Source organism: Lates calcarifer, linkage group LG14 (assembly GCF_001640805.2).
Source record: "Lates calcarifer isolate ASB-BC8 linkage group LG14, TLL_Latcal_v3, whole genome shotgun sequence".
NCBI classification, from domain to species: Eukaryota; Metazoa; Chordata; class Actinopteri; family Centropomidae; genus Lates; species Lates calcarifer.
The window spans coordinates 10822264-10840401 of record NC_066846.1 but is presented as its reverse complement, the minus strand read 5'-3'; the positions used below and the strand labels follow the sequence as shown (position 1 = coordinate 10840401).

The 18138-nt window shown below is 41.9% G+C and overlaps 1 protein-coding gene across 3 annotated transcripts in view; it reads right to left on the bottom strand.

The window, feature by feature from the left end:
- Positions 1-17998, bottom strand: part of ndrg2 (NDRG family member 2) — a 45957-nt gene extending 27959 nt beyond the window's left edge. Inside the window, exons 1-2 of one of the 3 annotated variants that reach the window (XM_051075522.1) lie at positions 3112-3214; positions 2701-2927 (exon numbers count right to left, since the gene is read on the bottom strand). The gene's annotated coding sequence lies outside the window, so the exon portion shown is untranslated. Of the gene's footprint in view, positions 1-2700; positions 2928-3111; positions 3215-17832 lie in introns of those variants that run through there. The other 2 variants (XM_051075523.1, XM_018687881.2) reach the window with 2 other exon arrangements.
- Between the last annotated feature and the right edge of the window lie 140 nt (positions 17999-18138).

Genomic DNA, 18138 nt, shown 5'->3' with positions numbered 1-18138 from the left:
CAATTTGTTCCTGTGAACTCTGTAAATACTCCATAAATCATCATTTCTAATGCTGGCACAGATTAGAAATACAAAGAGCCTTTCAAGTCTACAAACAAGTCTTCCCCACCAACATGATCGTCTCAAAAAAACACTCAGACAACGGACAGTGTAGAGATGCACGTTTCATCAGAAGTACCTGAAACTTAACCAGTAGTTTCAGTATTTTAAGAAATATAGACAAATAATGTTTTGTAGAAAAAGCTTAAAAGAAAATTCTGGTACTGTTCAATTAAAACTGTGTCCATTCTAACAATGGTTCATGCTAACTTGGCACTCAGCACTTGCTGTAGTTGAGATTTGGGAAGGTTAAGCAGTGTGAGCTAGATCGCACTAGCTGACTGAATTAATATCGGAGTTTACTTACATTTGGACTCCGAGACGAGTGCCTGAAAATGATCTGGACAGCCAAGAGAAGTTATAATATACTTTATTTTCCCAGAGATGTGCTTCCCAAATATCTACAACAGAGATAGCACTCACTCATATTCAGACTGGCAACAATTATAAGAATATGACCCTGGTTGAAAAACACCAGAGCCTCCCTTTGGGTTCGGCTTCAATAACAGCCCTAAGTTTGTTTTGAAGAGTTCGTCCAGGTGACAAAATACACTGATACAGTAGTTTATCTGCTGAGGTTTGAGATATCTTTCTATTAGGTTTCTTTCTCCACACTGATACAATAGAGGAGGCTGAAATTTTGTTTGTGCTGCACAGAGCTCTGAGGAAACGACACTGTGAGACTGGCATGCAAAAAATGACATAGAGACTACCTCCACCCCAGAAATAGAGCCAAATCAAACTGTCCACAGTGATTAGATGTGACAGTTTCTGGATAGACGCACTGCTTGCAAGATTTTCAAATATCACTTATCATTGCTTGGAGCAGCACAAACAAAATTCCCTTCACCTACATTGTGTTGGATAAAGGCATAAACCTCAGAGGCAGATTTCTCAAAACCTCAGCAGATAAAACCAAAATTACAGTATGAACATTGGTGAAATTTGGGTGAACTGACTAAAAAAAAAAAAAACACACACACACACACACACACACACACACACACACAATACTTCACATCAGCATTCAAGTTGTTCTTTGTGTGGTCACGTCTGTAAAATGCTGAAAATTCATTTGAAATAAACAGCCACAATCACACAAGGCTGCTGGTGACACCACACCCACCAGCAATCCCAACCAAGAAAGACTAACAATACACTCTGTGTGTGTGTGTGTGTGTGTGTGTGTGTGGCTGCACTTCTATATCTCAAAAGTCTATAATTTCTGACATAGCTCGAAGAGAGTCTGTGCGCGCGTGCATTGTGGAGGCTACATCTCAATGCACAATTCTGGAACAGCGTCTACTCCAGAGGAGCCTCACTGCGCGCACGCGCACTTAAGTCTGCGCGCGCGTGCGTGCGGCGCGCGTGTTAGCAGCAGGGGCTCCACTTCACTCAAAGAGCAGTGAGGCCGCAAGTCTCCAAATGCGGTATGACTCACAGAATCTGCGCGCGAGCTCGCGGGAGTGCGTGCGTGCAGCTTGCAGCATAGTGAAAACATCTCTGTGGAGCTGTGAGGAGAGGTGTGTGTTTGTTCGTGTGCGTGCGTGCGTGCGTGTGTGTGTGTGTGTGTGTCCTTGGTCTGGCACGACACACTGAAACAGAACAGTTATCCTCGCGCGCCAGGCTATAAGGTATTCCATAGGAGAGAGTCTTATGAAACGCATCTTTTCAGGGTTCTGCCGCTGTATGCTTTTTTTTTTTTTTTTTTTAAATCACTCACAGGTTTTATCCGAGCCAGCACAGGGCCAGTGAACGCACACACAGGGGACACACCTCCATTTGACATTGACAAACACTCTATACCCTCCTCTCGCGCGCCTGGAGCCACAATACCCCTCTCATGAAGATATTTTTAAAAAGTATTTAACCATGAAATCACCACCGCTGCAGTTTTAAACAGCACAAAGGAAGAGCAGCGATGCGCCTTTTGGCTGAAAGAGGAGACGGTGGATATGGGAGGAGGGGGGGGGGGGTCATGTATGATTCAAGTTCATGCAACACGGGGGATGTCAATATTGGCCTACATTCTGTCTGCGGGAGATTTGAGCCGTGCCATTGAACTACCATGCTCATGCTTTACACAGGGAGGTGGTGGAGGGGGGGGGGGGGGAGAGGAACAAAGACCCGCTGGCGATGCCACATGTGCGCGTCAATAACACGCACTCTCCCAATTCACACGTACTCTCTCAACAGTCTCACATGCACGCAACAAATAACAGTGTTTTCTTCTATTTGTGCCTGCAAGTAGATATTTAAATATGACTGCACTGCAGAGTTAGATGTATAGAAATATTTTTAATAGGCGGACCCAGAAGCGTGTTTCTGGATTCAATCAAGGGGGCACTGATTACTTTGACACGGGTTTGCATTATGCATTATTAAACAGGAGGGAGCACCTTGCATCCCTGCACATCTCTAACACAGAACTCCACCGAGAAAAAACACATTTTTCACGACTGTTGAATGAACAATGACAAATCTTTTACAGGCTACTTCCGACTTTCTCCAGGTGGACATAAACAGCTAAAACACTTTTTAAAATACAAAAATGAACCACTGGTCAAATGTGCATTCACTGTAACAGCAGGATAAACTCACCTTTCGGTCTGCAGATGAGAAACAAAAAATCTTCACACAAAAGCAGAGACCTCTAAAAATAAATGGCAAGTCTCGCTCTCCACTTGCGCAGTGTCTTCAAGCTCTCTTTCCAGCCTGTCCCTCCAGTCTTCCCGCTAATCTCCTGTTATTTCACTTTTTCCTCCACCTCCTTTATTTTCCGCTTGTGCCTTCTTCCTCTCTGTTTCCCCTGTGTTGTTTTTTACCTCCTTTCTCCAGCAGGAAAATTCAGCACAGTGAAAAAAAATATGGAGCGGTCAATCAAAAGGCAAGATGGGAACGATGGAGTTTTTAGGGGTGATAAATAAAAGTTATCTGCCGATAAACCAGCAACAAATATGAGTAGATTCGTTTAATTTCAGTCAGACAAGTGTTGTGTTGTATTTAACTCACCGTTTCACGACTCCCGTTTGAACCAGATTGAACGTCGACGCGAAACTGGGAGAAAGTAGCGTGTGTCTCTTTCGCGTCCCCCCTCCCCCCAAGATTTCACGTTGGTACAGTCCACCCTTGTGGAGCTTGTGGAACTGAGCCGAACGAGGCGCGCGAGCATTCCCCGCCTGGGCCCAAGCCATCAGGTAAATAAACACACCTAGAGTGAAAACGCGGTCAGGAAGAGAGGAAAGAAGAAGAAGAGGGGGACGTTTCGACTTCATGGAGTTCAACAGCGAGACCTACATCTCGGCAGAGGTCTGGTGGTCTAGAGTCTCCCTGTCCCCTGGAGGAGTCCGAGTTTTATTTCACCTTCACAAACTTTATCATCCCAAAACGCATCCTACCCTACAGTGATTTGTGCTGTTAGCTTGGTTGTATTAACGTGTTAGGAAGCCCTGGAGTAAATAAATAGATAAAAAGCTATTGGGGCCCAGCTGACCCCTCAACTTCCACTCTCTGTGTAATGGGAATATACTGTGTCGCCTATAAATCTGCCTTAAGTTCAGTGTAAACAGCAAAAACACAGGGCAGCTTCATTAGCTACAGTCACTGAGACCAAGAAACCAACCAGAGCCTCCAGTGCTGAAATACAGGGACCCAACGTCCCTGTATTAATTTCAGTAAGCACAACTTTACTGAGGAATATTGTCACATGAGTAGAATATTTAACTAAAATAATTAGCGTTAAAATCAAATATTGACTCTATAAGACATGGCCACCACACCAGGGACTGATTGATAATGAAACAGGGTGGAAGTGACAGAAGCATCCCTTGGCTACCTTCAGTAATTTTGTTTTTATGTATAGTAACTATCAACACTGGTGTTACTGCTCTATATCATGATCAGTTTTAAGTTGAAACTGAATATCATGGTTTAATATTAGGTTTAATCACACAACAACAGATCTATGTGCAGTTCTGATTGTTTGGCTTACAATGTAAAGGTGTTTTAATATATCTAAATAACTATCCAATAAATTGTATTTGAGCTTGTAGATGTACAGTATGCATATACAGTAGGTTTACAGTAACCATTAAGTACATGTAAAAACTTGTGTGTCTAGTGTCTATAAACATTTAAGAGTCTCTCCTCTATTTCCAGCTCTTCTAAAGCCATGATGACTCCAATTCCTCCACGTTAACCATGACGTAGTGAACTTGAACATGATTCTGTGCCAGAATACATAATGAGCTCTTTCATACAGGAGCAGAGGAAAAAATAAACACAAATCCCAACTAAAACTGTACCGCACTGTACACTGAACCCGGAGCAGAGCTGCTGAGAACCAGAACATCGCTCATCAGCTCTGCGTTTATATAAGTCTGCTCATAGTTTCCCTTAGTGACACACATAGACACACATCTGTATTGTAACTGGATGACCAAATGCTTTCCCGTTTCCTTGTCGTATTTAGAATGGGAAAAGACAACAATATGACTGAAATATTCCTTAAGGGATTTATAATGGATCTGTGGTTTGAGGCGGTGATTAGTGCAGCCTTTTTTTGTCTCTGAATGGTAAAAGATTCCTACCAAAAATTATTATATTGTAACCACACTTGCAATGTGAGGATTTTGTAGGCTAAATGCTACAAATCATGGTGGATTTCCAAAATTTCTAGCCAGCAAACTACTTTCTGTGGAAAAGGCTCCAATTATTGCAGTGGTTGGATTTGGAATAACTCACTCAGTATGTTATCTGCATCATGGCTGACAGTTTGAAATCTCTCTGCAGCCCTAAATTAACCACCTTACATAATGATCCTCCAGACTGTGCTCCCGTCATGCTGTGGCGAGCCAGATATTTCTTCCATCCGAGCTCTCTGATGCACATTTAAACAAGTCACTGTGTCACTGTGAATTTAGTCTAAATCAAGACGTACAGAAGGAATGTCCTCACATTTCACTGGATTAAAAACAGATTTGTTCTCACATATGCTGAAACTCCATTTCAAAATATAAAGTCACTGGTTTAAGAAAAAGTCTTTCTGTTCAGCTACCTCCAACCAAACTGATTTGTTACATTGTTCGCACCATTAAAGGAGAAAGGGTATGTACAGAGAGAATTGCAGACATGCTCTGCAGCAACTGCAATTACAGTTAAATATCAGTGGTCATTGCTTATCTTGGCCCACCAGCTGTGCAGCCTGGCTGGATTAAAGGGCTTTCAGGTGACGTAACACACCCTCTGGCGGCCATGCTGGAGGTCCAACATAAGCTGTGAACGTCTGACTGGTGTGTTGGACAACATGTGATTCAGCATCCTCAACTGGCATCACTGATTTTGTTGACTTGGAATCAATCATCTCACTAAAATAAATCAGTTTGCATTTCTATATTGGCAGCTTGTTAGCCAGAGCATAATCACATCATAACCGACAATGATGGTTTTAATGTTAATGTTTTATTTAAACACTATTTTATGATTAGGAATCTGTTGGATACTTAGTATCTATCTACCCAAACAATAAACTGTTCCCAGGTTGTACAAATAATTACATTTAAACAGCTACTTAAATGTGTTCACCAAGACTGGAGAATAAAAATCACAACAACAAGTGGAGTATGATTTGCTTAGAGCCCAACTGAACAAGACACGAACCTCCAAAATTGCTCATTAAATTTTTATCATACTTCTACTCAAAGGAACAGTTTTGGGAAATATGCCTATTTGCTTACTGCCTGAAAGTTAGTTGAGAAGATTGATACCACTCGTGTCTGTAGTGCAAATATGATGCTACATCAAGCAGCCAGTTAGCTTAGCTTAGCATAAAGACTGTGATCATTGATAGACAACTAGTCTGGCTCTGTCCAAAGGTAACAACCTTCCAGCTCCTCTAAAGCTCACCAATTAACAAGACGCATCTTTTTTGTTTAGTCTGTGCAAAAATTACTATTCTAAGTCTTATGAAAGTTATTCTTTCTGTGGCGTACAGAAAATGTGTTGCTAGTCTGTCTCAGCTGAGTAATTGCACAGCTGTTGTCAGACTAAATTGGACAGATGGTGTCAAATATTAAATTTGTGCATGTTTTTTTTTTTGTTTGTTTGTTTGTTTGTTTGTTTCACAGTCACCTGCATCAACAGTTGGTGTCGGCTACATTTCTCAAAACCACAAAGGGCCATGCTATCATCGCCAGACAGCTGAAATATATATGACACGATGCACATGGGAGAGTTTACCTCCCTCTCTCCTGACCTCTGTGTGACCTGAAACAACTGCAAACTTTATAAATCATTCCTGGGCCAAGGCTACTGTGTGAGCAATAACTCTGGCACAGCAGGAGGCTGTGATGGAGCACCGGTACTCCACCAAACAATATCCCTGAGCGGATGATGAAAACTTTTCTCCTTCTCCACATCTACTTCTAGTCCTGAATATAAAATATATGTGTGTGCCTGTGGTCCGTGGGGATTTTTGGCAGAGTCCGAGTCAGTCAGCACTGGAACAGACAGACAAATACCTTAAAGTATAAACATGTCAGGTAGTGGAGCACAGGACTTTGTTTTGTACTGCAGCCAATAAAAAGGTTAGCAAAAGGATAAACTATGCCCGTCTACTGTAGTACCATACAAAAACAACATGGTTTACACACAATTAATCACATGACACACAGAACAATCAGCCTGGAAGTGCTTTTGTTTGTTTTCTGATCAAATTCTGGCTGCTGTGCTACAAAGACAAGCCAACAGCTACATGTCGAGCAGGATGCGACTTCAGAAGCACTGCATGCAATATTATACTCAAACAAAACCTAACATTAAAAATTATAGAGGATCCAGTGGCACCTGAACTTTGTAAATGTGTATTCTGAGCAGAATTTGCATCTGGAAAAACAGTTTACATCTCATTTGAACTGTTGATTGTGCAGGATGCTGCTTCCGCCCACCATTCCATTATAATCAAGTTCACCCACTGTGTCAATCAAATACCAGGCAGTGTGGTGTAATTCACTATAGTGCTATTAAGATGATGAAATTTGAGCTTAATCATAATTGAACCTCGGGGACAGAGCCATGGGAGGTTCAGGTAGCCGGTCATATAATCAACCACGGAGCAGGGAAAAGTATCCATCACATGTTTAATTTTACCACAAACCCAGCAGTGGGTGTGCTGAACGAGTTCCAAGTTTGAACACTTTTCATCATCATTTACTGCAACTCACCCACTTAAGACACTTTTGACAAGCCATCAAAAAGAAAAGTTAAACTTTTCACTTTTTTTCACATTATACGTATTAGTTAAGTGTTTAAACCTGCAGTAAAAGATTTTTGGCCACTTGGGGGCAGCAGAAACAATCTGTAACACAGATATATTGTCACATTTGTAGTTGATTTGGTGAATGTACAAAACCAGCAGATACAGAGCAAGGTTAGCATTCGTTTGGAGCCCTGTCTCTGTGCACCAGGTGAATGTAAATCCAATATTTGCTCATCATTACAGCTCAGTTTTTGGTCTCTACCACTGAACTGTGATTACGCTAACTTTGTCTGTTGGTCCATAAGGCAATGAGCTGGTAGTGTACAGTGAGCTTCTAGAGATTTTTCACCTGAAACGGCTGCATTCGAACATTCAGCGCTGATGAGATTGGTGAATCAAACAGTAAACTGGGGTCAAAGCTGAAAGATCCTGCAAATGTCCAGGAGCTAAAGGAAACAGCAGAGTCAGGTGATAATTCTGTGTAGTTTCAACATTATGAATAACCCTTTCAAATTAACTCATAGTCATTTGATCCATGGTCAAATGAATGAACTGCGTACCCGCCACAAAGAATGAAAACTACTTTACTTTCACGTAAACAGACTAAATGACTATTGAAAAACAACATGGTTTCAAACTGTTTCAAAAAATGGCTTAATATAGTGAAAAAAGCATTATAAGTATATGCTGTATCTATATTTTATCTCTGTATACAGTGACAAAAATGTCACTTTCAAAGCTAAATTGAAGAAAATAAATCAGCCTAAAAACATGTTATGCAATTGTAAAACATACTGTTGCCCCCCATGTTGTACCCATATACATTCCTAAGGCTATGACCTCTCCATAGAAACAGCCATTTGTCCTACAGGGCAGCTGTTGCAAAGATGTTTTTCCCTTCGTGCTAAGACAGTTGGATGATGATGGATCCTGGATGTGCATTCAAGCTTTCATCTAGTAAGAATTATCAAAAGAATTGAAGCAGGCATTTCAAAATATGGAGATGTTTTATGTTAACCTCATTATTTAAAGAGAATCCCCTCTGTTATATTCATGTCAGGACATGTAATAATTCCTTTAAAATGTAACTCTTCTTCAGTCTTCTTCACATGATCACAGCTAGTTCAAAATCTGTGAACTCTGTGTTCCTGTTCCACACTACAATCAGCAGCACCCTTGGCCTCAGGGTGACAATCACCTTCATCATCATCATCAGCAACTGGTTATCTTTGTCCACTTGTGCTCTTTTCACATTAACAGTAACAGACTCAAAGATGAAAGACTCCAGACTGGTTGCATTACTTTCAAATCTTTCATATTTCTTTCGGAGCAACCGGAGGAACAATCAGCGACGTTGAGTCCTTTGATCCTCTGGATTTTCAGCTTTTAGCAGGCCAATGAAACGTCTGTATCACTCCTTGTTAAGTCACAAAATTCAGCAGGCTCTAAGCCTTTGTCCTCCATCCTGGCTGTTGTGGGGATGTTGAACCAGACCGACGAGGCCTGGAGTTTTAAACTTTCATCTCCTCCATTTTAGTTCCTCTTCAGCAGTTTTGTTGCTTTTGTCCTCCTTCCGCCCTTGGTTTTGTAGAAAGCTCTTTGTGAACAGCTGCTTTGATCTGCCTGTTCCCCGTTCTCTTCCTCTCCTCTCGATGAGTCCAAGACAGACTGGGTAATGTGCTGCAGCTCCACTTGGTCACTGGAAACTCTCATCAGCTAAACCAGGCTCCTTTTAATCATTGTAGTTGACCTCATGACCCCATCTGCCCTTTGCACGCACTCGTACAATCACACACCCCGGTCCTCCTCCTCTCTTGTACCCACCACAGTCGACCTCCTGCTGGCAGCCGTCCACCAGAGTTAATGTTGATGGAAGGAAAAAGTGGAAAAACTCAACACTAATGTTCCAAAGCCTTTTTTTTTCTGTTTTCCAAAGTATGATTTTAACTTTCCCTAAATGCATATAACAGCTTACACATGGTCAGGCCATACAAAGTGCTCCACAGGAAGGACTGAAGAAGCTCTGAGGGGAAATCAAGGTATGAATATTTCCGTATAGATTTCCTGTGAGCACACAATTTTCTCTCAATTGTCATACTTAAGCACTCAGCTTTTAACATGCTCTATTCTGTTTATGTTTCTTGCTTTTTTTTTGGAGGGGGGGCGGCGCATATCCCTCTCAAAATACCCTCATTTTCAACATCAGTGACATCCTCTAATGGAGACTCTACTACACAATAACCTTTGCTTTTCAGGCGCTGAGCTGACACACTTATCCACAGTGATTAACAGCGCCTGCACTTACAGACCCACATTTAAGCGAGACCACACCCATACTCACACCACATTCTGATTACACTGGTGAGATTATGTTCTTAGCCAGAGTGAGCGTAATTGCAGTAGCATATTCTCGCTATTGGTTAAAACCTTTCAGGTGTAGTTTTGGTGATCTGCATGTTTCTGCATTCACCTAAGCAGAGGATCTGAGTACTTCCTCCATCACTGTCACTCTCTAACCTTATAAGTGAACTAGAAATAGACGCAGCCACTGAGATGGAAGATAATCACCATGCTCCTCAAGGACACTTTGACTTGGCTCATGCTCCCCTGATGGACACCTCGTTCTGTTCTCCGATTGATCCTGTGACCCGATAGTATTCAGACAGAGCACTCCAAGAACACTAGCAGAGGCTACAGACTCCTCTCACTGTATTATTACACTAGAATGTTAAACATGCCATCTGGTTTCCATTCATGCTCAAAACTCCCCTCAACTTTACTTGACACAAAAGAAACAAAACTATCTAAAATAAAGACAAACGTATGAAGATAAATGAAAGTGGTAGTATGATAGATGTGCATATAAAACACATGTGGATTCCTGGTGCAATAAGTAGCAGGAAAATGCCACAAATGCTTTAACTGCATCCTTATGCAGTTGATGCAGTGAATTAACTCATGTGACCTCAATATTATGAGCTGCGGTTTTTTCGCCTTGTTTTCACTTACAAAAATATATAATGCTGATTTTAATGACGTGGCTGATCAGGGTAAATACACCACTCAGAACTGGTTTTTAATGTTGTAGCTGATTGGTGTATGTGGTCTTTTTACAACTCGCTGCAAAAGGCACCATTTCACTACATGTACTACAAGTTTCAAGACATTATTACCGGAAACCAGAGCAGCACCGGTCTGCTCTCAATGCGTGTTGGCCCTGTTTTATATCTCATGTCATCTTTTTGAGAAGTCACAGTTTATGACGCATTTTGCCAAGAAATTATTCTAGAAAAAGACTGAAGTCCATGTTCTTTGAAATTGGAAACAGCAATCAATCCTCTTAAATATTGTGTCATTTATTTACAGTGCTTACTCCAAGGTGGTTCAATTAATTTGACAATGGCACTCTGATTAGTCCACCTTTGTATATCACGTTTGTTCAGTGTTTTGATTAATCTGCACTTTGAGCGTATGAGGTGAAAATGTGAAGACGCTTATTTTTATTTGCACACCAAGAACACAGATCAACTCAGCTGTGCACTTAGAGTGATAATTAAGCTCACGGTTAATGTCACACTCATTACTTCCTCTATCATCTGAGAATACTGAAGATAGTGTTCTTGCTAATTTGATCTCAACTGATGGAGTGAACTGGCGTCTGACTTGTTATTATTTTTATGTCTTACTTTCTTTTTTTTGTTCCTTTCTCTGCAAAACAACGTTAAAAAATTACTCGGCATCATGAAACCATTGTGATTTTAAGCTTCTAGAGTTTTCTCATCTTACACATTATTTCTCATGTTACAACCCCCCCCACCCGCCTCAGCCTCAGGGTCTGTGTAAATCTGCCTGCCGCTATTGAGACTCACATGCGTGCACACTCTTACACACAACCCCAGACTTGCTATCAAGTCTTGATGAAGGACAAGTGGATTTATTTGAAGCTAAAAATCAAAAGAACATCAGAAATAGCTCCACTGTAGTGTGCGGCAGAGCAGACGTCCTCTTTAGCACCGTCTGAGCGAGTAAAGAGGCTTTGGTGTGAGCTGATGTTCGTGAAAGGAAGCAGAGAGAGGGAGGAGGAGAAGAAAACAGAGAGAAGAGGAAGGTGGGGGGGGCAAGTTAAAGTTACTGCATCTCCTCGGGGATCATAGTGGTTCACTGTTACTATCAATTTCAGTGATTGGAGCTGCAAGAATGTATGCATGTGTACATGACTGGGTGTGTGTGATGTGAGACAGCTGCAGAGGAGGAGGGGTGGAGGGGGTGGAGGGGGGTGCAGTTTGTTTTCCTGTGGCGGTGGAAAAAGGGGGGCGTGTCCCTGCTCATGATTGGCCTGGTGGGCCGATTCCAATGTAAGTGACATCACAACTTCGTGCCTGACCTACTTAAAGTGGCCGTGACGTCACAGCTGTCTCTTTCGCTCTGTCTCTCTTCTCTCTGTCCCCTTCCTCCCTGTCTTATACAACTCCTTTCTCTCCATCTCTTTCCTCTCCCCCCTTTCCCAATCCCCATTTTCTTTTTTTTCTTTTTTGGTTGCATCTATCGTCTCCTTTTTTCCCCATTACTCAGAGGCAAACACAGAGGAATAGAGTCAAATAGACGCGTGAGAATGAGAGAGGAAGAGCAAAGAGGCAGAATCAGCTACCACTGCCAATAACCCAATTTCCAGAGATTAAAGCTATATTGATGAATATTAATGTGCTGGAAAGCGGCTCTGGCCCTGATGACATGACAAAATGAGACGGCAAGCTTCTACCATATGGACAGAAAGCGCTGTGGGACCAAAAAACAGAGAGATTTAGTGCTGATCTTGGTGTTTTCTGCATTATTTTTAGCATATATAATATTTGTAGACGTACAGCTGGGATTTTATACATGTAAGCAAAAAAGAGCAAAAACATTTCTGCTGTAAACTGTATGTAAACTGGGGCCACGAGACTCAAAATCTCACTTAAGAATAGAATTGAAAATAATATGTTTGGCGACAGTAGGACAGGCTGGGGCTAGCTGGTTAGCAAGTTAACATTGGCATTACTTTTTACTGCTGGAGACAGACAGCAAATAAACAATCGTTAATGCTAACAGTGGCTATGTAGCAAAAGCAAAAACTTACATATAGCGCCTTTAATTATATTTTACCCTCATTTACATCGACATTCGAGAGGTATTAATCCTCTCATATCACTCTAAACAAGAATGCATGCATTTCCCAAAATATGCTTGTTCGCTCTGAGAAAGATTCTGAATTCAGGACTATATTTGTATGCAGTATCTGAATACTTATTCCGCCAACGATGTATTTTCCACACAGCGCTCTCAGGCACCAGCAGCAGCATCAGTGTGGTGTATGCATGCATAAATGTATTAAAAACAGATGTATCGGCAGATTTTTCTGTTCCTGAACACGAACAGATTATCTGTGGGGAGCAGCAACACTGAGGACTGATGACCGCAGGGTCGCATCAGATCTGAGGCTACAGTCAGATCAGACAACAATCGCTCTGCAGCGAGAGGGACGGGGGGGGTTAACGGTTTAAGAAAGAGTTGGGAGAAGAGAGAGAGGGACAGAGATGGAGAGAGAGATATGAGAAAAGCAATGAAGTGTGGCGAAAATGGAATGATAGTGGGACAGGGAGAGGAAGGGTGAGTAATGGAACGATGAAGGGCAAGAGCATAAAAACAGAGGGAGACCAGTAAACAGAGAGGAAGGTGGCACAGATTAAAAAAGATAAATAAAAACACAGAGCGGGACGTAGTGAAGGAGAAAAGAGAGGGAGGGAGACAATCCAACTTTTCCTCCCAGTGCTGAACATGGCCGCAGGGAGAAAAAGAGGCAGGAGGCAAAACAGCCTCAAGCAACAATTCCTCCTCTCGTCCTCCTCCTCCTCTTCTTCTTCTCTTCCCTCTTTGTGTTCAGCAGAAACCCTCTTTCTCTCTCATTTATATTCACACCAGCTATGGGGCTAGTCACAGGGCAACCGCTGCACAATACTGTTCAAAACACACACTCGCTCCAACACACACACACACACACACACACTGGTACAGTCGGGCACGTCTTTTTGAGGCTAAATTAAGTGCAACCAAGTGCAGCCACAACAGGCTGGACCCAAAAAAAGAAGGACTTTCAAACAAGTCTGTGTTAAATGTTTTGGACCTGCGTGATTTTTTTCCTTGTGTTCAGCCTCTACAGTCCAAAAAAATGTTTTGCCCAGCAGTGGTCCATCTGGCAGCAGTGAAACAATTATGAAGTTGATTTATTAGTTAATCAACAGAGCCACAAAGAAAAAACTCACAGCTGACTGATCCATCATCAAGCAAAAATGGAAACTGCTGGCTGGTTCTCAGACTTGGAGAGCTGCTGATTTTCTTTGGGGTTTTTTTGGTGTATATTATAAATCTTTAGGGTTTTGGACTCTGACTGATCAAGAAAACTAGACATTTGTTTGTCAGGACTTGCCATGCCACATTCACCAAGACTGACTTCACCACTCCTGAGCACAATCAGATAAACCTCTGCCACATCCATAAACCAACACTGTCCTGAGGCTAGCTCAAATGCAGCTCAGTGGTGCTCAATTCCAAGATTCCATCGTCAAAACAAAACCAGATCCAGCAGCAGAGCCAGAGCCGGCACACATTCAGTCTTAAACACAGCCGAACACTTGACCACAAACAATCTGACAGCCTAGACTGTGATAGAGCAAGCTAGCAAACGCAAATGCAACACTGGCCACTTAACTGACAGATATAATGTACTGTACAGTATCGATTAGGGATGTCAGTGATTAACTGATTATTGATCAACTTCTATTCATGTAATCAATTTAAAATATATCACCTGACAAAGAAGAGGTGCAGTGCAGTTGTTAGAAAATGTATCTCCTACTGTTAAAGAAGATGGAGTTACACATGTGCTTGCTGAGGGCCGCACAGATGTGAAAAAGACGCGCACCTCTTGCCATCGAAGGAAGAAAGTGGGAGTTGTGGTCTGTCAGCTGTCAGGTCCAGCTAGCTATCTGAGGCTCATGTTAATACAAAACTGGATTGGACTACTTACTGTTAACAGGACTATAAATTAAGGAAATAGCTTAAAGTTAGCATCTCTAGTAGCAATATTTATTTTTAACTTGTCAAAGAGACAAAAGACAGAGAGTAGCAGTATGTGGGTGTGTTTTTCTTTGTGTAAAATATAACTAATGCAAGCACCAGCGAACAAAAACAAACTTGTTTTAAGGATCGACAGTTTTACAGTGCAGCCCCTCCATGACACTGTGTCAGCAGTAATGACTATAGTTAACGGACAGGGAATAAAGTGTAAATTGACACTAAAACAGGTGTATAAATTTCACTCTTTCACTTGCTATTGTTGGGTGTTTTAGACACACACACGCATCCACACACACACACTCATACAGATAGATTCTTTGTTTGAAACCAAACTGAAATATATCTGCACGCAGTCAACTTTTCCCCCTGTGTTTAACTCATATTTCACTCTGTGTTTTCCGAACTTTCTCCCTCTGCTACACACACACACACACACACACACACACACACACCTAGATTCTCCTAGAGAGACTCACACTCACATAGGCTCAGCTACTTTTATAGGTCTCTTTCATCGTGTTTTTGTTTCACGCTCCCTCCTTCGCTGCTGTCTCTCTCACAGACACACACATTCACACAATGAGCTCCCAGTGACACAGATAAATCACCCTGGAGGCTTACAGCTCCATCCCTCTATCTCTCCCCATCACCTCTCCCTCCCCTCCCTGCCTCTCAACCTCTTTGCAGCCCTGCTATACTCCTTGCTTTCATCTCCCTCCTCCTCCTCCTCCTCTCTCTTGCACTCCTCTCACTCCCCCCGTCTCGGCCATGACCTCTCTTTGGCTCAGATTATTGTGGTGCTTTTATCTTCCCTCCCTCCGTCACCTCGGTCCTCGCCCACCTGCGAGGCTGCTTCACCTGGTACGTCTGCTCATCAGTTTTATTTTCACATCTGATGTAAAAATATATTTTTTATGATATCATGCTACTTCGGGTGCTAAAGTGATAAAAAGTTTTTGTTGATTATAATATGATAATAATATGGCTCAGAACCATTTATTCAGAAAAGAGCTGAGTGTCTAACTCAATAGGAGATGAGCAATAATTGTTTTCACAATTACAAACTGCTCTCACGATGGACAGCGACAATTGTCGCAGCAGAAAAACCATAACAAGGCTATCAGTGATGTTATTAGCCACGCAGGTGTAACTAATAACATTATTAATGGCATTGACCATATTTAGTTGAGCCAGCTGAGCCTGCTACGAGCGTACTGGCTCAGCTGGCTCACCTAAATGGAACGCAGCCATTACTAATGTAATCAAAGCTTTTCCTGTGGTGACAAGAAAAAATGACCACCATGAGAAAGGTGTATTTCAAGTTTGCACCTGTGCGACAGACAGAAAGAAAAACTAATATTCATGCAGTTTAAGAGCTGTGTAGTGAATGTTTTTCTCAGTGTGGAAGAAAGTGTATCAAAGACAGGATGTGTATAAAGGTGTGTTTCCATCAAAAGTTGAAAAACTCTTTAATGTCTTTAACTTTAATGTCTTAAAGTCAAGAACATTGTGACTGCATTCCCACAGCAGAGCCAAAACCTGCTCCATCCTGATAACTGTTGGCTTTTTTAAAGTGCCGGATGTGTAACAATGCTGTGGAAAGTGCTAGCGTTCTTAACCAATCAACAACGTTGAGCCCCAACCCGAACGTTCAGAAAGTACTGCCCTCTGAGCAGAGGGGTTCTGGGAGTTAAACAATCTCCCAACTCAGTTTAGACCCTGGTTCCTCTGGTGGAAATGCAGGTAGGGGAACTTAGTTCCTGTTCCCTGGGGAAAGCTACTGCAGGTGGAAACACACCTCCTGTGGTGAATATGTGACAAAGCCAGAAGGCAGGAAAAATTGTGTGTGTGTGTGTGTGTGTGTGTGTGCGGATATGTGTGTGTACACTGCATATGTTCATCAAGAAGCTCCTCTGTGCTGCTGTGCTACTGCTTCCGCTGGACTAGGCAGTATTCCCCATTTAACAGCAGCACATTAACCTCCCACTGTACTCCCTTTACTTGCATTTAGACACAGTAATGCTTTGATATTATATGGTGTAGCCTATGTTTCACAGTCACAGTCAAATGATTCAGCTTGGTTTAGCCTTTACACACAATTTGTTGTACGTTTTAAACAACATCTTGCTCAAAAAAGATATCAGAGACATTCACTTCTTCATCTGAGCTGAGGGAAGTTAAGTGGTTTGCTCATATTTGCTAAAATAAGAGCATGAAGGTTCAGTTTGATGACCTTTAGATTACAGGCCTGCCTCTCTGACTAATGCCCTGTGAAGTCATGTGGGTTCATGCTTTAATTTCAAAACTTTTAATTGATTTAAAGACCGGACATATCTGTGCGTATGTACAGTAATGCATTACACAACTATGTGAGCAGTTTGCATTCAAAAACACTTATATGATCAATGTCAGAGATGAAAAAGCGACTTATTGTCCTGACTGCTGCAGGGATTTTTCTGGCTTCCATGAAAATGCTGTCATTCATTACAAAGAATAAAACCTCTGCAGTGTCTCAGGCCTGTTGTGGAATGTGGCTTGATGATATAATCTGTTCATTTGATAATCAAAAAGTAATAAAATAAAATCTATCTGATGAAGCGTTGTGTAAGAGCCACCAGTGCTCATGTTCTAACAAAAGGTACTGTGCTTCAACAATTCTCTTTAACTGTTACAGCATTTCCACATTCCTCATCCCCTCCAGCGCACGCCACAAAATCTTTTCCGCTCTTCCTGTCATCTCTCCATCTGCCAGCTTTTCTTCCATCTGTCTCCTGTCTTCTGTGGCCTGTTCATCCATCCATCCACTCTCCATCCATACTCTCATTATCCATGCCCCTCTGCCTGTCTCTCATCCCTTCGTTAATCACACTTCACCCTGAAGACTACTGCTTATGGATTAGTTTTCCCTCTTTCCTCTTTGCATTCCTCTTTATTCCTGCCAGCTCTCTGTACTCGTATTCATTAGCAGACTCCCAGCAGGATAATGTATATTAATAAGGAAGCTGTGTATTGATGCAGTTTGGTCACTGGTAATGAAGCTGTGGACTGTTTGTTTGAATTCCTCCTTTCATATCAAGCTTGTAGACTGAACTGCACTCACTCTTCCAAAGTTTTAAGGTAGGTTTAAGAACACAAGTGGTAGTCTACTTAGTCAGGCACATTTTGGTCTTATTTGTCAATGTTGTTGGACAGAGGTCAAAAACATGGAGGGAGAAATGTGGAGTGAAGATACTGCTACTGCTAAAAACATAGCGCCTCACTGCCACAACTTGCGTCGGATGTAATACTCCTTCACTGAATAATAACTCTATGAATTCTGAACACACAGCCAGCATACACATAGTTTTAGATTCGGTGTGACTTACGCTTTACGAAGATGCCATTAGATCCGATGTCCGTCGCGAATAAACGTCCATGAATGTGCTACGAAATGTCAGCAAAAAGGCGCTCCTTAGGACTCCAGGACTTCACGTTTTTCAGTTTTCCTCAGTATTAGAATAATCCATTGACATTTGTCTGTGCATCCACCAGTTCACTGCAAACAGGAAACACTACTAGTTGTTTCGGCATACTTTTAATGGTGCCAATTTGTGAAAACCGCACTTATAATTTCCTACTGACTCCATGGGAACATTGTATTTCCTGTTTATATCTTTGAAAGCATTATGGGA